This window comes from Heterocephalus glaber, unplaced genomic scaffold (genome assembly GCF_053883595.1).
Source record: "Heterocephalus glaber isolate CG9 unplaced genomic scaffold, H.glaber_assembly_v1.0 deba00001442, whole genome shotgun sequence".
NCBI classification, from domain to species: Eukaryota; Metazoa; Chordata; class Mammalia; order Rodentia; family Bathyergidae; genus Heterocephalus; species Heterocephalus glaber.
In genome coordinates, this window is record NW_028258296.1 from 1,056,982 (window position 1) to 1,081,748 (window position 24,767).

The 24,767-nt window shown below is 44.6% G+C and overlaps 1 protein-coding gene across 13 annotated transcripts in view; it reads left to right on the forward strand.

Moving 5' to 3' along the window:
* The window catches only part of Nfia (nuclear factor I A), a 306,327-nt gene that overhangs the window by 124,210 nt on the left and 157,350 nt on the right, over window positions 1-24,767 (forward strand). The window lies entirely within an intron of this gene.

The window sequence follows — 24,767 nt, forward strand, 5'->3', positions numbered from 1 at the left end:
GTTTTAGCAAGTCTGCAATATGAGCTTACATGACAGACCATACTAACACCTTCCGGTGTTGTCTGTCAATCAAGAATTAATAATGTTCTCTGGTAAAATGTGTCTGGTATTAGTTTTCATTATTACTTTTCTTATTTTGTATTTTTATGTATTCATTAAAAATTCATGCTCACCTGACCCCTTCGGAGCTATTCCTAAATATTTGGTTAGCCCTGTTTCTCAAGCATTTCAGGGGTTTTACTAACCCTGGGAGAAATGGGAAGCTCCAAATGAGCGGTCTGAGGATAGTTGGAAAGAGATCTGCAACGGCTCCTACCCTAAGTGCAAAGCCTTAATTTATGCATTTGGCAGGCACCCCCTCCCCTCTTTATTTTTATTTTTGGTTGAACGATTTTCACATCAGACAGATACTACTCCAAGGTTTTATTTAACCTCCAGATGCATCTAGCTCTAAAGCGAATGCTTGCTCAAGAGTTTAAGAAGGCTTCGTGGGAAGAGCACAGCCATCCAAGCCGTATGGGTCGGGCAGGCTGCCAGATCTTACCAATACGCCCAGCCACCTGGCCGTGCACTTAGCCGAGTGCGCTTAGCCACTCTGACCCGCTGGCTCTGACCTGAAGGCTGTCATTGCACGGGGCCCCTGGAGCCCGGCACTGCCTTCGTGCCAGGCTGGTGGGTACCCTCGGCCCCATGGCAGTGGCATTGACCCTCACTAGAGGTGCGCATGTCCATGGGCTCCCTTTGTTTGAAGCAGTGCTCACTGGCATTGAACCAGTGCCTGAGATGAGCCTGAAATAGCAGCCTGGGAGCTTCCGCATGTGCCACAGGCAGACATGGACAGACAGACAGACATGGACAGGGAGACAGACATGGACAGGGAGACATGGACAGGCAGACATGGACAGGCAGACAGACATGGGCAGGCAGACATGGACAGGGAGACATGGAGAGGGAGACATGGACAGACAGACAGACATGGACAGGGAGACATGGACAGGCAGACAGACATGGACAGGAAGACATGGACAGAGAGATATGGACAGGCAGACAGACATGGACAGGCAGACAGACATGGACAGGGAGACATGGACAGGCAGACAGACATGGACAGGAAGACATGGACAGAGAGATATGGACAGGCAGACAGACATGGACAGGCAGACAGACATGGACAGGGAGACATGGACAGGCAGACATGGACAGGGAGACATGGACAGGCAGACAGACATGGACAGGGAGACATGGACAGGGAGACGTGGACAGGGAGACAGACATGGACAGGGAGACATGGACAGGCAGACATGGACAGGCAGACAGACATGGACAGGCAGACAGGCAGGCAGTGTGGAATTCTTGCCTGCTGCTGTGTCACTGTGTGCTTTTGTTTTGCTTTCTTTGCCACAGATTCCAATTCTTATTTTCGGTGGTTCTACCTTTTAAATATTTGGAAATGTTTGTTCACTTGATTTTCCCGTTTTGTCTGGTTTAGAAATGGGTTGAGCAGTTTCATAATTTATTCATCAAGGCTGATTTCATGATCTTTGGCATCCAGGTCAGGAATCGAGCAGAGGAGGTGGACGTGTCAGAACCTTAGAGATGGGTTCTTTGTAAAGTCACAATGGAGAATATTTTACTCTTGAAAGTGCTCTTTCTGTGACCAGAACTAAGAACCATGTTTCATGTTTCCCTTTTTGCCTTGGCTCCCAAGAAACTCAGAAATAAATTTATATCTTAACCTCAGCAAATATTTCAGCCTAGCCACCCCCGCCTCCTCTTTAACGCCAAAGCCTTTGTTCATGGCCTTGAATGTCTATGTGTGTCTATGTGTGCATGTACGTGCAATAGATGTTTGGGAATCATCTGCAACCATTTGGGGAAGGCAAATGAAGTAACTGTCGAGTAAAACTTTCTACCAAAGTAGAAACTTTGGTTTACTCCTAATCAAACCTTAAAGTGGATTGCTCTGGGATAGTAAGTAGGTGTCTCAGATTAATTATGCCGTGTTTCAAATAAGAAACACTGTGGATTTCGGTGTCCAGCCTCACTGCTATGCATGTGTGCTGGCTGCAGCTGGCCGGTGTGTTCTTCCTGACACAACTGCAGTCTGAGCCCTCACTGCGGCCCCTCCTGCCTCCGGCCTAGTGACCACTATCTCAGATCTGAAGATCTGCTTTGGCTGGGCTCCGGTTTAATTAGCCTGAATGGATCCTATTGAGTAACTTGACTCATTCACCCTGCAGAAGAGCATCTGAATATACTATTTCTGAGAGTTTTTTGGAAAAACCCTATTGTAATGTCCTTTTTGATGAGAATTGCCAGTCACTTAGGGAGAACCTGCGGTCTGTGTTGATGTGTGCTCCGGGAGCCCATTTTTCATGCCATTAATAAGATCCACTCGGACTGCAGCGTGTTGGCCAGAGTCCTGTGATGTGCTCAACAAAGCCCCAGCAAGGTGGAGTCGCACCAGCGCACAAGATGGATAGACGCGGGGGTGTCCCGGGGGGCCCACGGTCTGTCACAGGCTGCAGCTGCACCCACCCATCTGTGCACTCTTGGCTGGGACCAGCTTGGTACTGAGCGCTTACCCGGAAGAAAAACATCCAAAAGCAGTGGGCGCCATGGCTCAGAAGAGGGGACGGGGGTGATGCTGGAAGAGAAAAACTCTGTGTTCCGCAAACTAAGGCTTAGCCTATTGGCATCTTGAGTATTCCGAAATCTACGATGTTCATTTCACTGATTATTTTTCTGGATCTGCCAGAAGGAAATAGTGGACTTTTAGTTTGTTTTCTTATGAGCACGTGCAGATTTTCAGCATGGTGTTAAATCCAGAAGAATCCTGAGAATCTTTCCTAATTTGCATTTTGTCTCATGATGTAAGCTTTCTACGCTGGAGAGCCATCTTACAGATCTTAGCTGTAGAGCATTTATTAGCTCTTCATCTATTTGGGGGAATAAATTTTTCTTTTGAAAACATTTGTGTACAAAAATAAGTTCAGTAATTCTGAACAAAGAAAAGGCTGTTAATTGTACCTTCCAGATTAATTATTTGAATACTAAAAACATTATAAAAATCCATTAATAACCAAGAATGCAAACATTTCCCAAAATAATACAAAAATCATCCTCTTTTACCTATAGGAAAAGAAATGAATGTTGTATCTGAATTATGTGAAAGAAGTCATTAATGGAATCGGTTAAAAAATGCTAATGTGCTATGTGATTCTTTCATTGGATCCAAAATTTCTTAATTCCTCAATACAAAACAGCCTGCTCATTTTTCTGAACTCGAACACAGGATATTCTTGGAAAAGCATCATGCTGTTTTCCCCACTGTCGCCCTTCCCACAAACCAGTTATCTAAGCATACATCCTTATAAGAAATCTCTCTTGTTTTTGTGCTTGACATTTTGTGATAGGTCCATTTATAGTGCAGTGAAATTCCCACCACATCTCTTAAATATTTTCCCACACACAGACGCCTTCTAAACACCATTGCGGCCCTAGACATGATCCTTAGGAAATGTTTGTTCAAATTATACTTGGTTTTACTAGCTGAGTTTATCGAAGAAAAGTGGAAGTTAAACTAGACATCGTTTGGAAGGAAATCATCTCGGATTCTTTATTGAGCACCTAATACTGAGGTGCTGAACCCCCACGGCGCCTGAGGGAAGATCAAAGCCTGATGCGGCAGGAGCCACGCTCCTGTCCTTCCTCTCCAAGACCCAGTCAGTAGCTTCTCAACCTGATTTTATGGAGAAAGCCTTTATATGTTTAGTTTTCTACTAAAACCTGTCCCGTGGGGCGAAAAGGATTTGATAAATTGAACACTGATTTCAAACTTCTACCGACTCCCTGGAAACCAGTCACAGAGGAGAGCAGTATCCATAATATAAAATGACGTGTGTCCTCCTGGCAGCAGGACTCATGCCGAGCAATGCAGTATTGTGGTCTTCCCCGGGAAAGCCAGGAGTCCGAGATCCCGGTCAACGTCTTTATTCAGTGTTGCAGTAATACTGAGTTGGAAATAAGAGTCACACCTCTTACAGAAGAGGAAGCAACATTATCAGCTCTGTGCAAATGATAGAATTATTTACTTAGACAAAGGTTTCAACCAAAAATATTTAGAATTAATTAGAAAATTTAGCAGAATATCTAGTTAAAAAACAAATATCCTCGAGCCAAAAACTTTAGTCATACGGTCATCTCCACTGAAAAACTAGGACAGAAAAAAGATCTCATGCAGGGAAGCAGTAAAACACGTCTCAGAATAACCCTAAGACACTCAGGCAGTGGGTGGGGAGGGCTGGCATCTCTGCCCCAGGCCCTCTCAGCATGAGCCTGAGCCGGAGTCGCTCCCACCGCTCCCCTCGGGCCAGGCTCTGCCTCTGCCCTGTCTGCACACAGCCCACGTCCATGCTGCCCAGCTCGACTGGCCCTGGGCGGACTCCAGCCCACACTCAGTGCCCCACGCTGCTGCTGTTCTTCCCAGGTGCCCATTTCTCCCTAACGCTCCTGCCAGGGTGAACTTTCTTCCAGAGAAGAATGAGCGCTCCCTTGCTTAGCTGCCAGTCCACCCTCCTCTTCCCAGGCCACCTTTCACCCCAGGGCACCCAGGCGTGGGGCTGCAGGACCGCAGTCTCAGTGCAGGCCATGGCATGGTCCAGCTCTCCTTTCTGCAAGCTGCAAGACTCGAGCTCCTTTGCAGCATCCAGAAAACCGTCCAGGCACTGGACTGCGGAGGGCCGGCCTTCCCTGCCGTCCTGAGAGCCTCGTGCTTTTCCGGGGAGTCCGCGCTGCTCTCCAGCTCCCAGGATGCCCCTGGAGCAGGAGCAGAGGCCGGAGCAGAGCAGGAGCTCAGTGTCATTTACTGAATGTGTATTTACAAAGTCTCCTTCTGAACAGTTTGACACTCACTGAGCTCTATGTTTCGGGGATAATTTGGTATAAATTATAAAATCATTTTCTGAGGACAATTGCTTTACAATTTCTTAATGTTTTTGGCAAATTGGAACTAAATGATAACCTGATATAAAGTATAATACACATATTCAACATCACAGCTTAAGTTTGACAAATGTTTCATTTTTAAAGGAATAAAAATACAGTTTTGTGCATTGGAGTATAACTTGCATTATGTAGTCAGTGCTAATCATTTCTTTATGAGATATTATGCCTAGGTTAAAGTCATTTAGATTATTTGCCAACATTTTGCAATCACATAACAATGTTTTACTTAATCTCATAAATGACACAGAATCAAAAATACATACAATTGAGATCCATTAAAGAATATTTATCCAGGTTCTTCCCTATGGTTAGGACTGAAGTTGGTGGGATTGCTTCTCAGAAAGCTATAAGACAGCTCAGCCTTTGAGAAGAATGTGCAGAACATAAGACCTGCTTACTTATGGGACAGCGCTGCCCCTAAGAAGGCTGCCTCTCCACCGGGCTTTGAGGACAAGGACATGGAGCCCCGGGGTGGGACGACTTCCCAAGCATCTCGCAGCCATTACTGAGGGGTTTGAGGCCGGATCCTAGGTGTCCGATCGCCTGGTCAGGGGCCCAAACAGCCCACATGCTAGCGAGGACCTGATGACTTGGGGGAACGGAAAGTATGTCCACAAAGACCAGGAAACAGGGCGGGGAGCTGCGATGCTCTGATTGGCCCTCCTCTGCATATGCGTTCCTGGAAGTCAGCACCGCGGGGCTGTGGCTCGGGTAGCTCCTGGCATGGGGCGACTTGCACACCCACTAATCTGAGCTCACAAGTGCCCTCTGATTACGAGGCTGGACCTGGGTAACCTAGAAGGGGAGACCAAGCCCTGGATATCACGTGTGTTTACGTAAGGCACTGTGGAGCAACATCACACAGAGACCTTGCTGCCTCGAGGTGGCATGGCGCAAGTGCCGAAGCCACAGGTGAGTTAGGAAGGTCGCCTCAGCTGAAGGCCAGCAGGGTGTTTTCACTGCAGCCCGGCATCGGATGTTCTACCTATGCTGCACAGCTATCCAGAAGCAGTTTTAGAAATGTCCAGAGTTGTAAAAGCTTTTATTGGTACCGTATTTCAAACTTGCATGCTGTAAATATTAGTTCCATTAATTATGGCAAAAATTAATTCACAGCAATTATAGCAAATACTCTGTGGCAGGAGTCTTTTCTTAAAAAGCATTTCCTTCAAGTTTAGTTCAGGTTTTCCTGCTCTCAGTGTAAACATTTCCTTTTTCCCCCTTTGTACGTGAATCTTTCTCACTTTTCAAAACACATCTCAAGCTCCATCTGCAAGGAACCCCGGGCATGCGTGAGGCATCCATATTTCCTGTTCCTTTCCCGCTTTCACCTGTGGTCAGTGCGTGCACTGGACACTTGCTTCTCTTCTTCCTCCTTCCTTTCCCACACTGGGGAGCAAACCCAGTGTCTCCGTGCTCGCAAGTGCTGGACCATTGCGCGGCGTCCTCCTCCCTCTCACTAGTACTTCTTACCGCACTTGAGCTGCCTGTCTCACTCTGGCTTATTGTTCAGTCTGTCCTTGTTAAACTTTTGGTTTGCATTGTCTTCTCCAAATAAATCCTAAGTTCCCAGAGCGTCTATTCAACGCCTTTGTATCGTGCTGGGCTCTAGAATGTTGTCTTCTCTTTTTTAAACACCCCCCCACCCCGCCGAGCATGCATTGACCCAGTGTGGGTTACCATCTTGTCTGTGCCATGCATTGGGTACTGGAGGTGACAGGCAGCTGGGGAAGAGCTCCCATGATTCTCAAGCTATTGTATGCATAACAGTCACCTGGAAGGAGTCGCTACGGAGGCATGTTCCCAAGCCCTACGCACAGAGGCACCAAGGTCTCTGCTTCCAAACACCAGTGTGAGTGTGGCCCCACACCCCTCTCTTGGGAGATGCATTTGAAGCAGAGAGAATTCCCATCAGTAGGTCGCCACACTGCCTCCTGTTCAAGTCCTGTGTTTAAGCAGTGCAGGGGAGAGATCCTCCGAAGCTGGAGCTGTGGCCTCCCTGGGCTTACTGCCTGCTCTGAGTAGAAGTCCAGAGCTGGATGGCGCTGGTGGAAGGCCTGGAGCTTCAGAGGTCATAGTGGAGGTGCTGCATTACTGGTCGCATGTCCTTCCTGCACCTGCCTGTGTCCTGTGGGCAGTGTGTGCCCACAGCCAGCTCCACTTGGTTGGTTTCCAGGGTTGCTCGGTGTGATGCATTATTTTCCAATGGGAATCCGCAGGGGAGTGTGGGGAGAGCAGGCAAATGACCCTCATGCTCAGAACTCGCCCCGTCTTAGGCGGTATGGACAGGAAAGGGAGATGCGGCCTTCCGTGCCACTTCCTGAGGGCTGTGCTCCAAGGTCCCGATGAGCCTGGTGCCAGCCACACCCCTGCGGGGAGAGAGATGTGGGCTCTCTGGGCCAGAGGCTGTGAGCATCCGTCCGCCTGGTCTGGAAGCCCTGGCCCGAGTACCCCCTTGACTCGCAGCTCTCTGAAGTGGGTTGCTATGAAAAGGCAAAAAGAACACAGTTTCCATGACTGTTCACTGTATTTCATTTTTCAAGGTGGTTCCAACTGGGCTTTTCTTCGAAACAGACCAGTTGCATTGGCCATACCAGCTGACATCATCTGTGGTCCCCCTGGCTCGGTATTTTAGCTCCTCCTCCCTGGCTGGTCCTGCCTCAGTGCTCACCAAGCTGTCCCACACCCTATAGGACCCCACCCTTGAGCAGGAAGCTGCCCGCATGAAGGAAGGTTACTGGGGTGGTGAAGAGCACTTCCACAGGGGGGTGCGTGTTCATGAACGGATAAAGGAACGAGACTGCCACACCAAAAGCAGGAAAAAGGAAAAGCGATGCCTGAGTTCCTGATGTGATGTGTAAGGAAGAAGACTAAGTCTCCCCACGCGACGGAAGACTGCTTTGCTGCTGTACAGCTCCTTGTCTTCGTGGATTAGCATCTGATGGGGGTCCGCCCGCCCCCAAACCAAAGAATTCCAACCAGGGCCTCAGGCGCGCTAGGCGCTGCTCTGCGCTGAGCCAGAGGTGACCCTGCAGGGGCTCCTGGGTCCTGTGGTTCCCGGGCCCCCTCCCGTTCCATCCCTTCTTGGTCCTCGGCAGGGAGCCCCAGGGCTGCGGGCCGGTGGTCTGCACCCACCCCAGGCACATTTACCGCCCAGAGCAGTCTCTTAAACAGGAGGTGGGAAGGGGAAGAGGGCAGGCGGAGGGGATTTCTTAGGGTCATCGTCAGCATGCGGTGACCGTTCTTTGTACTCCACCCTGCCAGGGGTCTTGAGGGGAAGAGGTGCGAGGCACACGGATCTCTGCCTTGACGTTGTGCTGGTCGGGGTCGGTCCCTCACCAGGAGGCAGAAAGAGCTCTGAGCAGAGTAGCAGGCAGCCACGAGCGTGCCGCGGGTGTTTCGCCTATGTTCACGTCATTCCTGTGATGCGATTCTCACAAGCGCGCACTTCAGTAGGAGAAGCCCTCACCAACAGCAGTGATGCAGGAGGAGCGGAGGGCCCGGGGCTGTGGCTGGACCGACACCTGCCAGACCACTCCGGGCCCACGAGGTAGATGCGGACTCACTTGACGGCCCTGGAAGAGCTCTTTCCTACAGGGGACGTTCTTATTCCTCAGCATTGCTGCTGGACTCTCGCGATGTCTTGCGGGCTCAGCAGCCCCAGGTTTGCATTGGCCATGCTACTGCACACAGAGTGTGGGGGACGGGTGTGGGGTCCCAGGCTGATGGGGCTCATCCCTCCATCTGTGCCCAGCTCAGAGCACTGTGGCTGTCCCTTGTGGTTGTCAGCAGTGAGAAATCTTAAAATTAAACTTAGGGAGAAGAAGACAGAAAGAGCCTCTTTGAGGTCCCAGCCAGTGACTTCTTTGTTGTTCATCCTGGTGCCTGAGAGGTCCTGTGATGCTGAGGGCCTGGATGCATACAGTGCCTACCTGGCATCCTGCTTCTTAATCCCAGCAACACATAGGCTGCTGCGGGCCAGGGCTTCATCTCTTGGTTGTGCTGTGACCCTGGTACCGAGAACACTGCCTGGGACCTGGGCAGCGTCCCTCCCCTGCACTCCCTGCATTAGGCACATGAGTGAATTCAAAGCATCCCTTGACCCTTAAACAGTCGGGGTGCGGCATTTTCTGATCTGTGTTATCGAGCACCCCAGGCTTACGTGGCTGCACTTCAGGTGGAGAAGCCTTCTGATGACTACCAAGTAAGCACTTAGTACAGTACTTGTTTCCGAGTAGCCTTGTGAATGTGAAGGTGAGCATGAACACAGTCACTCACGCCAGCAGTAGAAGAATTCGTCTAAAAACTGGCAAATACTTGTCCCTACACTGGGCACAACAGTGTGCTTATGTATATAAAACTAGAAATTGAGGAAATCAACAAACTAGTTTTTCTCATCATGAGCAAAATAGATGAAAGTAATTAAGCCCACAAGACCTATTATGGTTTTTAGCAGCAAAAGAAGCAGCACATGAACCAGACTGCTTTCCTGGTCATTGTGCTTTGTTTTCCCTCCTGCCTGTTTTTAGCTGTGAACTTGAAGGCTGCGGTGGTCTGGAAGTTGCCCACACTCTGGTCTTCATCTCGGGTCTTGCTGAGATCTGCCTCTCCCAGGTGTGAAATTGGCCTAACCGTGCTCATCTACCTAGCAAAGTGGGTGTGAGACTTAATTAGTGAACATCTGTAAAACCCCTGGAGTTAGGATGGAAGTTCGTTGTTATTAATCATCATTATTATTGTTATTATTTTTAAATGGCTCAGAGCCATCTCTGAATTTAGTAATAAAATGAGTACATCTAATAATTCTTTCTGTGTACATGCTCTGTGGCCATGCATTTCACAAGTTAAATGGTGGAATACTTGTACAGTATGACTATAATGATCGAAGTAAATGATCCTCAACCAATTCAAAGTGATGTGATTGAGACCCCAAGGAGCTAAAGCAAGCGCTTGGCTTTGTTACCTTTCAGCTTGTTGATAGCCCGTTCTGTGTGAATTTATGTGGAAGGGAAAACACGGGCTTTCTAAAACTCAGCTTCTCTGTGTGTTTAATTCACTCCCTAATTTCCAAACAAATCTGTCTGTAACACTCTGTCCATACCATTCATGGAGTCCTCTCAAGTAGGATTGGCTTAGCTTCCGCCTGTCCACTGCTGAGTTGGGTATAGTGTGTGAGTGTTTGCAGTTGGGTATTGTCACATGACACCTGGACAGACAACCGTATGGCCTGTTTTCCCAGTGGGCCGGTCGGTCCCCTCTGCTGAGGAGGCACGTTGGGGCCAGTCCAGGTGCAGCTCCTGTGGTCTCGGCAGACACCCTGGCTGCAGTGCGTGGCCCAGGGCTCTACCCAGGAAGACCTGAGCCTGCAGCCACTGAGGTGGGGATGAGAGAAGAAAGGCAGACTCTACCCCTTCTGGTGCTTTTCTCTTGGTGTCCCCATCAAAAATCAATGGCTTGGTGGACAGCTGGTTTTGAGTTGTTCACTCCATGGAGCTTTTCCGATGGAAACCTTTGGTGCCTGGGTTGCAGGCATTCTGATGTGTCAGGGAAGGCTTGATAGTTGTCGTGGTCCTCCTGGCTTGCGCTTTATTCCCACAGTGGCCTTTGTAATTTGAGAAGGGAAGTAGAGATCAATTTTTATATCGTTTAGTTGTTGGGGGAAAATTTTTTCTGCACATTGATTGTTCTTTTAAAAATTTACCGTATTTATGTAATTTTTCTTCTAACTAGTGAGAGCACATAAAATTAGATCTTTTTATTCACAAATATTTAAAAAATTTAAAAGTTCAAGTCATGCTCTCAGACCCAATTGTACCCTGTGTAGAGCTTCTCACATTCCTTCTGTGAGATGGGGAATGACAATTTTCATTTTAAATGTGTCCGTTGGGGAACCCAGTGTCTTTCCTCAGCAACGCCCAAGGGTGGCAGAGTCTGCATGACTCAGTGCTGCTGTGGTTTCAGTGCAGGTTAGGGTTTCTTTGAAACTATATGGTGGCTTTTATACACACTGAATAATTAGGGGTAATGAGGGTTATAACTGATGTGCATTAAACACTTTAATTTTCATTTGAGCTATTTTGTTAAATCTGTCTGGATTAGTAATCATTCATTTTCTCTTCCAAAAATTATTTTAGTTGCCTGTTTTTCTTCTTGAGCAATCTTTACTTTTGCTTAGTGAAATAACTCTTGTTAGAATTATCCTTAAAATGCTTTGAGGTAACATCTAGCATATTCAGTGACGGTAAGATGATAATATCATGTTAAAATGTCTTCGAGTTTGGGAAGAGGGATTTCTAAGTGGAATACAATGTTTTTGTAAAATTGTGTCTAAGCAGCAGCACCCTGCAGAGTTAAAAATGCTGTCTTCAAAACTCCAAATACATTTATTTGAAATAATTGTCAACTATTTGAACAGTACTATTTCAGAGGGAAAAGGAGAGTCAGGTGTCATCCTCAGTCAGTGTTAGGTATCAGTCCTGCTGTATTAATTGAAAGGATTTGGTATAATCTCATAAAGAAACAGGCAAACTCTGGGCTTTCCTCTGTAGTGAAAATATATCATTCATGTCTTCCATTACTGTGCTATAATTATGGTAAGTGAAGCACAACGGGATCGATAGAGCAATTTATCAATGCATTCCAAACGGTTCTAGCATGGCTTACGTCATACCCTGCAGATACCAGCCTTCAATAAAAAGACATCTAATCGGGTAACGACTTCAGACTGATCCATTTCAGCATAATGCCTTTCTGGGTAATGTTCTCATTTTGATCGTGGCTTAATTAATTGTTTCACTTTGTATGGTATTATGTGAATTAAAATATTTCCTGAATTGAAATAAATTCAGTCTTCAACTTTAAAAGCCCTGCAGTAGTGCAAACCTTGTTATTAGTGCATGGCTTTTAGCCCTGTGAAGTGCCATTATGGGTCTTCTTACAGCTGGAACTAGAATACAAGGCAGGTATCCATCATGCCCCAAGAAGCGTTGAAATTTAAATAAATTTTTGGCTAGGACTTTATTTAATAATGACAAATTTTTATATTTGAACATTATAATAATAGGCTCATTAAAATAGTAGCTCATTTAATTTTTTAATAAAACTGTATACAATATGGTCTTTTTACCGTTTGCTTCTGCTCCTTAAGTACCGACAGGCTATTCTTAAATATAACAGTGAAGGGAAGATACAGAATCATACATTAATGTATTATTTATTCCAGTATGGAAAAGATATTTTTGATAATTGGATTATTATCTTTCTTTTCCATTTGGTGTAAAATTATTGCCCAGTGTCATTTTGGTTAATTCAGCCTTCTGGTGATGATATCAAAGTTACATCAGTGCAAATTTACCATTTGCATTTCAGATTTTCAGATATCAAGAAATATTTTCAAAGGCAGAACTTATTTTTGATTGAGTTAGAAACATTGAAGCTTAAGGAGAATAAAGGCTGAATATAACAGGTCTTGATTTTGGAGAACAGCAGCATCTAAAAGGTTTTTCTTTGTTTCCTTTGTGTTTTCTTTTAGCCACTTCCTAGAATTACATTCTTTTGGGAAGTGCTGTTTATAATTTCCCACTTAAGGAGAGTTCTGTACTACAGGACTCTGAGAGAGCTTCCTTCCGTGAGCTCACAGAACAGGAGGTGGGACCCAGTGTCTGAAATTCTGTGACCCTTTTCTAGAACCGTACCCCATGGAATATGTGGACAGCCCCACTGCTTTCTGCTCCCTATCTTGAATTTGAACAGGCTCAGGAATGTTTTGATAGGAATCGTGCCTGGTTTTGGCCATCTCTTTCTGCCTTTCCACCTCTCTTACCTATCCACGGGCACCCCTCCAATATTGTTTGTTAAAAGCTCGTCTGCTAAAGAGTTAAGCCAGATTTTAAGCTGCTTTCACGTGGTGTATTTCAGGTAAGCAAACTGGATGTCATTACTTCAGTGAAGATGTTGTAAATTCTTTCCTTGGCAAGATTGGGAGGGGGGGGGTATTTTACCTGATATCACATTGTATTGTTTAGTGCAGACTATTTTTAACCAGCCTTCTATTTAAACAGTGTCAGTGAATTTTGAGAGCTTGCCAAACAAATTCTCAAAATGGTTGCCAAGCTGTAAGATGGCTGCCAAGGTCTGAGCACACTGCACAGGTTCAAAATGGTGACCAGCGTCCCAGAATGTGTCCGTCACCGTCCCCAAGTGCTAGGCCCTCCCCACACAACTGCCACCCAGGAAGGAAGGCGGGGGGGATGCGAGACTTGGCACCAGCTCCTTGGCACAAGTGGCTACAGTATCATCCAGAGATTCGAGTAGTCACCGGGTGCTCCTATTCCTCATGCTTGGCAGAGGCAAGTCAGGGGAATACGTGAGGTGAAAAACCACTGTAAAATAACACGACCATTTCCTCTACCTTGTCTGATATGCACCAAATAATTCTCGGGGAAGGGGGTGGGGGACCGGTTAAGGCAGTCCTTCCAGAGAGCTCACTAAATGAGATCCAAAAGCATGAACCGAGACTTTGGGCTGTGCCTTTTTGTACTGCTCGCCTGCAGTGGCACAAACTTTATATACAACAGGTTTAAGATTTATTTTAGTTTTGCATTTGTTTACTTAAGTTTATAGCAATTGCTTTCTGGCAGTTGTGCTACTTAGCAGATTGAATAAAATCATAAGGGTGAATTAAAACATACTGCTGTTAGTGCTGATTAGAATTTTAGCTTAGTGTAAATACCGGATGCAGGGTCCAACTTTTCAGACACTTGGCACAAGCTCAATAGGGATCTCCAGGCTACACAGGAGATACTGTGTGAGCTTGGATGCTTTCTGAATTCTTGGATAGGTGCAGCAGCTACTTCTGCTGGCACGCAGTCCATTGGGCTGGCTACATCATGTGCTCGGATTCCAAGGTAGACAGAGGAAGCCGGAGATATGGTAACAAGGGAAAGGAGTTTGAACATGAAACACACAACCTGAGAGAAAGAATTTTATTTAAACCTCATACAGTTTTGCTATGCAGTTGGGTTAATGATATAAGCAAGTAATATGAAACTGAGTTGAAAAACTGTAGGGTTTGTGGTATTTTGAGGAATGATCTAATAGCAAATACATTTCTAAAGCTTGCTGAAATGTTGGTGACAGGGCTTCTGTTTAATATCCGTGGTGCGCTAGAGTTCTAAAGATAGTTTTTAATTGATATAGCAGTTTATTTAACGCACTAATAGTTATTCAACAAAGCTAGTTATCATGGTGGTGGTGCTTTGTTTTGCTTGTATGTCAGTACGGAGTGGGACTGGTGAGTGACACTGTCCTAGTCCTCAGGCTCACCTGGAGCTTTGGGAAGTCCACAGAGGAGGGATCTGCTCAGTCGTGAGCCCTCACATGGCCCATTTGTTCTGCGGCGCTCGATCACAGAAGCTGTCCAAGGAGGCTGACTCTTCAGTCCCTGCCGGCTGGATTTTCTCTTGGTGTTTAGTCCACCATGTTTGCATCTGTCTGCGCTTCTTGTGTGTTCAATTCCAGTCTTCTCTCACATAGGAAGCTATTGTTAACCAAGGCCCAGTCCTTCAATAAGTGAAACCCAGTGTTATCGACAGTGCTGAAATCTGAGCTCTGCGTCCTCCAGTGTAAAAGATCAGTGCCCGTTAGGAAGCTTCAGTGCCAGACACTTAAGAGCTGTGAGGCACTGAGAGACTGTCTGGGCCAGTTGGGATCTGGAAGCTGCAAAGCAGATCTCTTAATACATATTCATAGGCTATCTGTAACGTTGTGTGACATTACAGAAAGAAAACAGTTCCATGAAAAGCCTTTTTGATAATTCTTAAACATCTTACTGTAAGATAGTGATAAACAATCCAAGTAAAACCTTTCTTTTTAAATTAAAAGTCAAGGGGCAGGCCTCTTTACAATAAATCAGAGTACATTTTAAGCTCCAAATTAGGACTGTATAAGCAGCACTTATTCACTTGTCAGTTTTTATTTTGTTTTGATTAAATATGCATTGATGACTTATTACTTATTCAGGTGAATAATGTCATAGCAAAGGTAAAAGAATTAAACCGTTCAAAATATGCAGTCTTTACTTTATTCATAACAGACTATGCCCATGAGTGTGTAACAAGTAGCATTTTTCAAGTTGCCTGGAGCATGTGAGGTAATTCTAAATTTTAGAGCATAAAATGCCAGCAGGTAATGTTTATGTAGGTAGAGCAAGGCGTATTTGTGCAGATTCCCAAAGAATTCATCAACATTTTTGCTTATGTAAAAAGCAAAAGAAACTTTTCAGTATTTTGAGAGAAACTTTATTCATTTTTCCATAGTCCTTATTTTAGTGAGTGAATTACAGAATCTTTTCTTGAGGAAATTTTTCTATTAGTCCTTTCAAAGCAAGTACAGTATTTTAATTTGAAAGGGCTGTCTGTGTTTAAGATTTAGGCAGTGATGTGTTTCGAATTTTGCCCTTTCTGCAGAGTGCACACACACGATCAGTACATGGCGTGGTGTTTGGCTCCTGACTGCCCAAACACGTATGGGGATCCGAAGTGCACTTTCTATATAGTCGCTCTCTCGCATAGGACAACCCAAACAGCTGTGATTCCTTTTTATAGCTTCTTTAATCTATGTGCCAACAAGTCAGTTTACAAAATCTGTTTTGTTGATGACTGCTGTGATAATAATTGTGGTGTTTTGTGGCTTGGCAAAAGGCTGGGGTCTCCTCCGAGGACTCTTGCCAAAGGCTTTGAAGGGGTTGAGGTGGATTCACTGCCAAAATGAGTCACCGCTCTCTATTTTATTTAGTGTCCTTCTGCCAAGGCCTTAGACACTTTCTGTTTTCATTCTTTTGTAGGCTTTTCCTCCCCACACTGTGGCTTTCTGCACAGCCAGGGGCCCGGCTCTGCCAGGGTAGGTGAGAGAGGGCGAGCGAAGCTGTTCCCGGCAGTGCCGGAGCCAGTGCCCACACGGACGTACGGTGCACAGGTCGAGGCCCGGTGGCCACCTGAACGGGGGCTGGAAATTCTCCGAGGGGGGGTTCAGTCACTTGGAAGTGGCATTCACGTACTGTGGCAGGCTTTTAGTGATTTTCATCATTGATTGTTTAAAGCCCTAGATTATTCCTGGATACTGGCTGTCGGCCCAAGCCTTGAATTCTCCCTCAAACAAAAGAGTACCATCCCCTTCCTCCTAAGTGTCGTTCTGTTTTGCTTTCCATAAGTGTATTTTCTACATGTGCCCAGTAGACCTCAGGGAATAATCTTAAAATTTATGTCTACCTGTCTGGATTTAAGTTGTCACTTGTGGGTGGACTGAGATACGAATTGCTGCTAGTCTATTGTCTGAGATGCGTTATGTATTTGACCATTGTTTTCTTCATTAAATAATTTTAGTAGATTGAAATAAATTTGACTAAATGTTCTCCTACAAGTACACATTATGTTTAGAAAGATTTGAGTCAAAAATGCAAGCAAAAATGGAATTTCAGCATTAGATGGCTTTTTCTTAACTAAAGTTACAATACCATGCTGCAATCTAATAAACTATGTATACAGAATTAAATTGAGGCATGTAGTTTTTGCTTCGTAAGTATCCATTTGTCGTGTTAGATCTTTAACTATATTATACACAGTAAGACTTCATTATAATGTCCCCTGAAAACATTTCCATAAATATAAAGTAAAATTTTCGAAGTTCAAAGTCCTAACTGTAGGCACCAAAATATTTTCCATTTATTATGGGGCAAGCTTTTGTTCTTCAGGGAAAAATGCTATAAAGTTAGCTTCGGTTAACACTTTGTTTACAAAATAAATGCTATTCATAATTGACTATTCTTTCTTACAAATATTTCAGTTACAAAACATATAATTAGAAAGGTGAAGAGTCTGAGCTACTATTAAGATGAATATTGATCCATGTTCTTTGAAGATCAAAGGTTAGTATTGAAATAAGTTAATGTATGTGAAATCCCTGTGTAAGCTAAAGTAGTCTATAAATATCAAGATGTTTAGGTTTTAATTTCTTTTTTGTTTTCTTAAACTTTGGATTCTCAGACTCTTTTCTCCATGTTTCTACTTCATAGTTGTCATTTAAAATAGCAAAAATAAGGAATAGGAAGAGTTCCTAAAAACCTGTAGTCACTCTGTGATATAAGTTTACTCGGCATTTAAATGCTTGGAGTTCCTGGCAAGACTCCAAGACAGGAATCCCGGGTGACCTGTAAACTGCTCAGTCCCTGGCCAATCCTCAAACCACGTGAGGAGCTCCAGGTGAAGTTCACCTGACCTATGTATGAACCCCATAAACAGAGTGAAGTCCTATGAACCAAAGGTGTACCCCAAAGACACAAAATAACTAAATCTGCTATAGCCAATTAAAAATTGCTGTTCCTAGTGGCAGTGTTATGTGTCCACAACTGGAAGACAGGCTTGCCTTTGGAAGGGAACTATTTTATTTTGGAAGTGTAAATCGTAAACCTCTTGGTATTTAAATATAGTCCTCCTGATGTGAAGATCTAATAACAGTGCCGTTTGAGAAGAGGACTAGAACTTCTTTCCTAGTGTAGATGTCCCCGGGGTCTCAGAGGTCAGAAGGACGTGGATATCTTTGTAGGAATGATTATTGTTTTAGTGATGGCCTTAATAGTAGATCTCTTGACCCGTATTATTTGGAAAGAGTAATGTTATCTTATACAGAACCTTTTTGCCAAATACTTATTTAAAATAAGACTTTTGCTGCGTCATTTATTATGATAGTATGAGAGGTGAGGTGCTAGGTATTATTTTTGTTTGTTTGTTTTGGTTTTGGGTTTTCCCCCATTAAGTTTATTGGTACATTTTAGGTGTAAAACACAGCTACATTCATCATTAGGATCTTGTACCTTTACATGATGCATCTTGGTTCTTATTTTTCCCCTTCTCCTGCCTTCCCTTCACCCCTCCACCCTTCCCTATTTGCAAAGACTTTGTTTCCATTTTTTTACTTTTCTCATACTAATTCCATTCCCTTCTTTCCTTTCTCCTACCCCTCCCACTTCCCCTGCTCCTTTAGACCTTTTCCTCCTATTGTCGATTTTTAAAATTACAATATCGAGATCTAGGAAACATTACCACAGATTTTACAGAATTTAAAAGGATATAGAAAGCATATTACAAAAATCTTTTTAAAAATAAATTTGACAACTTCTAAGAAGTATCTTGGAAGACAAATTAATGAAACTAACTCTGGAGGGAATATACAATTTGAATGGTGCTAGGTATTATTGATCTCTGAATCTGTTATTGATCACAGAATCACTGTTGAGTCCCTTGGCTTCCGTCGCTTCTCGGCCTGTTGGCTAAGATCAAGTGAAGTCAGGTGGCTTCCACTGGTTGCGTGGTTTCAGATCAGCTTCCTGAACCTCTGTGGGGCACCAGTCTCCTCTTCTGGAGAGGAGAGGATGAGACAGCAAGGGCCTCTCAGATTCTGACTCAGAGAAGCCTAGAAGCAACTGTCTCTGTGTCCTCGTCCCTGTATCTCTTTGGAACATGGGATGGCTGATCCTCGTGGACAGTTATAAATCACGAGCCTCATTTCCCATATGAATCACCATAATCAGAAGTGTATTGTTCCTGTATCAAGCGCGTACTCTGAGATACCATGTGCTGGGCTCTTTCCATGAGTTAGCTCACAGATCCATCTGTTGGTCTGCATTAGTAGACACAGTATATTAGTAGACCAGTGATTTTATTTTATTAGCTAAGCCCTTTTCATGACTGTTTTATAAGCTAGTGTCTTGAAAGCTCAGGAATCCTTTGTCTGTAAATGGTGATATTTAACCAAAATGTTTACGTTTTGTAAATGTAAGGAGTGCATAGTGTTGATACATCGTCTCTTTGTCCATCCAACATCCTCCATCCAGTGGGTGGATGCTTTTGGGTGCTGGGAAGAGCTTTGTTCAGTAAGCAGCACCCTTGTCTTCCAGGAGCTTGGTTAGGTTCCAGGGCCACCGTGGGAAGCGTCACAACACACCTCATGCCCACCTACAACTCGACTCCTCCTGTGGCCAGTTGTTGAGTGGACACTGGGCGAAGTGTGCACTTCCCTGTCTGAGTATCCTCCCCCAACTCAGGGAGTGGCCCAAGATATGGGCGCCCACCCTAGGTCTGTGTTGGGGCACACATGACACACGCATCAGGGCTCAAGGCCTGTCTACCTCTAGGACCACCAGAGAAGTGCCTCTGGGTTCTTGTTCATGACAGGAAGACCTGTGACAGGCGTGACACTGTCCACCTGACGTCCATTGCAGAGTGGCGAACTTGTTCTTGGGGCCATCCTTGGTGGGTGGGGAGAGTTGATCTTGGCTAAAGGAGGCAGGAGGACGCCCTCAGCCTGGTCCTCACCTGTCACCCCTGGGACCTCACTAGAGGACCTGCTGCCCACAAACACGGGGCTCGGAATCGAGTTTCCGCCATCACTGGGTCTCGCAGTCGTGGTGACGTCACAGTGACTGTAGATGGGAGGGGACTCATCGCCTGGCTCTGCTGCCAAGGCGACCCTGAGAAGAGCTTGAGACCACTGGGAGAGTGTGGCGCCTCATGACCTGCTTTGTGTGTGTTTCCTGGTGTTGAACTTTCAGGCTTCTGTGGGAATGCTGTCTTTCATCATTATTTCTGAGCCCCTGGTGGATGAACTCTCCTCTTTAGGCGTTCCAGGTATTTGTTGGATGTGTGTGGAGTGAGAGCAATCTGTTCCCCCTGCATTTACCAAGCCAAGTGTAGGGAAGAGGGCAGGCCTGACCGAGCCTTGGGCGGGGGGCAAGCCTGCATCCAGTTAACCACAGCTTTGGGTCAACAGAGTCACATGTGCAACACGGTCAGTACTGCGGGCATCCGTGTGCACAGTGCTGCAAGGCAGTGCTCATACTAAAAGGCTTGGGTGAGGTGGTTTTGGAAAACCTTATACCCAGAGTTCTTGGAACATAGGTCAGCTCTGTGGCACTAAAACACAGCCACATGCAGGTGGCGGGGGTGTTGAGCTATCTGGATGCCCAGACGTGACTGCTCCCCAGATGAACTAGAAGAAGCCCCTCAGCCATATGCTTCATGTTTCCCTCACGGTGGCATCTTCCTCCAGCTGTGTGTTCTGGGCCAGGCATAGGGCTGCTGCCTGTCCCAGCTTGTGTTGGGAAGCTCTGAAGCGATTAATGAAGGGATTTCATGTCTATCCCAGGGTAAGGAGCAAACACTTGGGTGTGAATGGTCATTTGTAGGCACTAATGTTTAAAGCATCTGATTATACAAATATTAATAAATGAAAATTGCCAGTTAGCCCCTCCCAATTCCATGCACAAAACCCACTTATAAGCACTCATGGAGAAATAGCATTAAGGCTCTACCCTGACCTCAGTGATTTTACAAACAGAGGGTAGCATTTCATGGTCCCTGAGGTGATATATTATTGGAAGAGTGTGCATCCAATTTTGTTTTAATTGATTCCTACTCTTAAGTATGCAACTGATCTGTGTATACCTCCCGTTAATTATTTATCTGCGATGTATGAGAAAAGTAGGTAATCATCTGGTGCTTCATTCAGATATCTTCAGGAGAAGCATTCATCTTTTATATGACATACATCCTGCAAGATTCAAACAGTAAGTTATTACTTTATAATTTCACTAGGATCATAATATAAACCATTCAAAAACAATTTATAAAAGGTGCTTAATAAAAATCTGTTGGTTAAAAAGTGGCCACAAGAATTAAATTTATGGAATTAAGGGAGGAAAAATTTAAAACATAAGAATGTGATGAACTAGTAAATTCTTTTCAGAAGGAAATAGTTCTATAAATCAAAAGGTTTATAACCAAATGTTGTAGTGAGGGCAAACAATGAGATAATTCTGTAAGAAAATTAATGGAGCCAGTACGGTAAGTGTCTTCCGTGTGCTTGGCACGGGCATTTGCTGTTGGATGGAGGAGTTGTAAGTGGGGAGATGGAAGGAATGTATGAAGAATGAGTCCTGTTCTCCAGCTCCTGTTGAGCAGTTTGAGTGTACAAGATGCACCCGTGAACCAGATGAAGGAAGAAAGCCTAGGAGACATGGGCACATCATGAATAGACTCTACTAGAAAAATATTTCCCCTGGAAAATACTTTTAAATTATACTTGGTCAATACAAGAACACAGAAAGCATACTGAAGTTTTCAAATCTATTTCCCCTAGATGTTTCTCTGTAGTGTTTGTAAGATGCTGAGTACAAGGGACAGTTCTTGTCCTAGTCCTCAATGCTAAAAATAATCATTTTAATTGGATTGCTTCTTTGGAAACAAGACAAAGAGTACATTTCTAAAAGCTTCTGGAGGCCGTTCTAAATATTTGTAATAATATAAGTGCTAGAAATGTGCTTCCATTTATATGCAGAGGCGAAGTTGCCTTCTGTGAGCAAGGAGTCTCAGTCAGGGTTTATCATAATGTCTGTTGAAACGCAAGCAGACAAAGTTATTTTTAGCTTCAGAATAGAGGAACAACTCCACCTTTGTCCTTTACAACTTTTTCTCCACTCTTTCTGCTTTCCCTCCCAAGGGTGCTTAAGTGTTGCTTTTTGTCTTACTGGAAAGGAAGTGTTTATTTTGACTAGTACCACTCCAGTGCCGTATGACGGGGTAGTGTGTGGCATGAATGTGATTTCACTGTGAGTGGCTGACTTTTTCACTTTAATTAAGATGGCCAGACAGCAATTTCCACAGGCAGAGGAGCCTGTTATCTGCCTGCTGGGACGGAAGCCTTGGCCGAGCACTGCGAGGGAACCGGCTCTTGATCTGCCTTCTGCAGCCAAGTCAAATCTTTTGCCTTAATAACATGCCTTTGAAAATGATACTACAAAAATATTTTTTCAAATCTTAGCTTGAAATTTTTTTCTTCTAGGTAAGAAATTATGTTTAATATTAAAGACCTTTTATAAGATAATATTGTTGCATTTACCATAGAATTCTTACTGAAAATCAGTGTGGATCCGGTTCATCTGAACTGCATCTTCCTTACACTTATTTAACTTTTGGATAGTCAAAAAGTTCCAGATGTCTCTTTTTGTCCGTCTCTGCCATGTACAAGAAACCGTATATACAGAGGAGGCCCGGGAGCCTTGCTCCCGTATTTTCACTTTTGTTCTAGCCCTCTCTGTGCTTGTTCTTTGTTTAAATAAACTTTTGTGGATGTCTTTCACACATCATCGCTCCTTGCTTCAAAGGCGACTTTTAATAACAGCCCCGGCTCACTTTTCTTTTGCATGTGTAATTTATTTAACTGTGTGTGTGTGTGTGTGTGCGCGCGCGCGCGCGCATGTCTGCACAGACACACATCTATACAAATAAATTCACCAGAAAGCAGCATCTGTGATCTCTGGTGTACTTTACACAAATAAGTACACACACACACACATTTGTAGGCAAGCACAGAGGGAGACTTGCTGGGGTGGGCACACCTAAGCTCCGAGTCTGTTAGAGCTCCGGACTTTCCTGTTCTGATTGTCTCGGTTTCCTCACCCTGAAATGGGATGACAGTATTTACTCTGCGGAAGTTGCCAGCAAAGTTCTGTGTATGGAAGTCCTTTGGATTACACCAGCCCCGTGGTCATTTTTAGGTAGTCAGTAAAGTTGGGGTCCTCCCCTGGCCATCTTTATCGCAGGAGATGCACAGTTTTACAATGCATTTATTTTGTTGCTAATAATAAACTGATAATAAGTAATTTACTTTTGCTGTTAATGGATTGATCCCTTTAAACTGGTATATAAACCTGAAAATCCTGAAAAATTAAGACAGTATGATTTATGTGATTGTGAAACTAACCAGTGTTAAAATGGGAATTAATTTTACAGTGAATGCAGTATTAAAAAAATCTTTTACCAATCACAAATCCAAATGAAAACAAATAATCTGATATTATAACGAAAAATAAAAAGGCAGTTTAGAATTTGAAAATAACTATTGGGAGTTAAGCTAACTCTTGTTTTTGCTCTTTATTTTTATTTATTTTATTTTTTTGTACCGGGGATTGAACTCAGAACCCTGCACTTGCAAGGCAGGCGTGGCACCACTGAGCTAAATCCCGGCCCTTTTTCTTGCTCTTTAAATATATTTGGCTCAACTTAAATAACTCTTCGATAGCCGGTAGATAAAAGTGTCAACCTAGTTCACCATTTTAAATACACTAACTCCAATGAAAAGCTCTTCTAATTATTTTATATTTTTGTTTGATATGATTAGCAATTAGGGTTATGCCAGGATGCTGAGGAAGATGTCTTTTCTGCTTTGAGTCCCAGCTCCAAACATCATGCACCCTCTGTAGATCCCTGCTGAGCTCTCTCGGTAGCCCCGCTGTCTCTGACCACCCCTCAGCGCAGAAGGCCGCACTGGCTGGCGTGCAGGGCTAAGGATTTACCCACCTGAAGCACACCGATGCCAGCAGAAGGTTGGGTGCTCAACACACCCTGCACGGTGGGTTCTTCCCGGATGTGTGCTTACCAAAAGCCAGTTACTCATTCCCAGACCTGCTTATATTGGTTTTATTTGTATTGCTATTATTTAACTTAATTAGACTGGCATAAAGTAATGGCATTCAAGTTCAAAATGAAGAAGAAAGTTTTACTTCTGTGAAACAAATCCAATGCTTTGGAAAGACTCAGGAAAGATGAGTCGTAAGTTCCTATCAGATGGGGCATGGATGAGACAGCTCTACAAGATCAGAGAAATCTGTGAAAATATAAAGGAGTTCTATGTCTAGACTATTTTAGAGGTATCTTCAAATTCACCCTCTGTTTTAAACAAATGAAACTGAAAATCCTATGTAATGGATTGCAGGGTGGTTTATGTAAGAAAGGTGCAGAACTTCAGTTAACAGACTCATTCTTTTTGCTTGGTTTTTTTATTAGTCCGTGTTTGCAATGCACCACGATTCCATTCATCATGAGGAGTTGGTACACGTACATGACACACCCCTGCCTCCCTCCCTCCTTCCTCTTGTTCCTCTTCTCATTTGCAAAAGATCTGTCTTGCTGTTCCCTTTATCTGTCTTTCGTGCTTAAAGTTGGGTCTTGTCTCTTCATAAAAATATTGGCCAAGGATTGTACATGTATGTGCCTGAAGCTAAAATACGTAAGGTGTGTATGTTTCATTTGAAAATACCTTCTTTATTTAGGTGTTTAAGTTGACCAGTCACCTGCTAGCTCCATCAGCACTGGACAGAGTTTTTCCTGCATTTTTCACTCACTCATATTCTCCACAAGCCTTTACAACAAGCCCAGTTTTCTTCCTTCCAAGGGAAAGGAGGGAACTGGAAGACGGGGTTTGTATGCTGGAAAGCGAGCTGTGTGAAGGACCAAGACCTGAAATTATTAGCTGAGCATTGTCTTCTGAGGTTGAGCCAGTTGGAGGACTCTGAGAAGATCGGACCAGCCAGAGCAGGTGCCCAGTGGACTGAGGAGAAAGGTTGCTGAGAGGCTCAGTGGAACTGCACGCAACGTGGAGACCTAAATGAGAGAGGGTTGGTGTCCCCAGCTGGGCAGCACAAGGACAGGGCATGAGCAGGTGCCTGGCCAGCCCAGAGGGTGGTGTCCCCAGGCTGCAGGGCTCGGGCAGCAGCTCCGGTTCCAGCCCAGGGTTTTGTTTTAGGCCAGCTGCAGAAACCAAGGTGGCCCCCAGTTCCACATGACCCTGGCTACTTGGCCCAAGCACAGGAGCAGCCATTGACAGTGAAGGGGGAGAAGCTGGCGCAAGTCACTGTACCCAGACTGGAG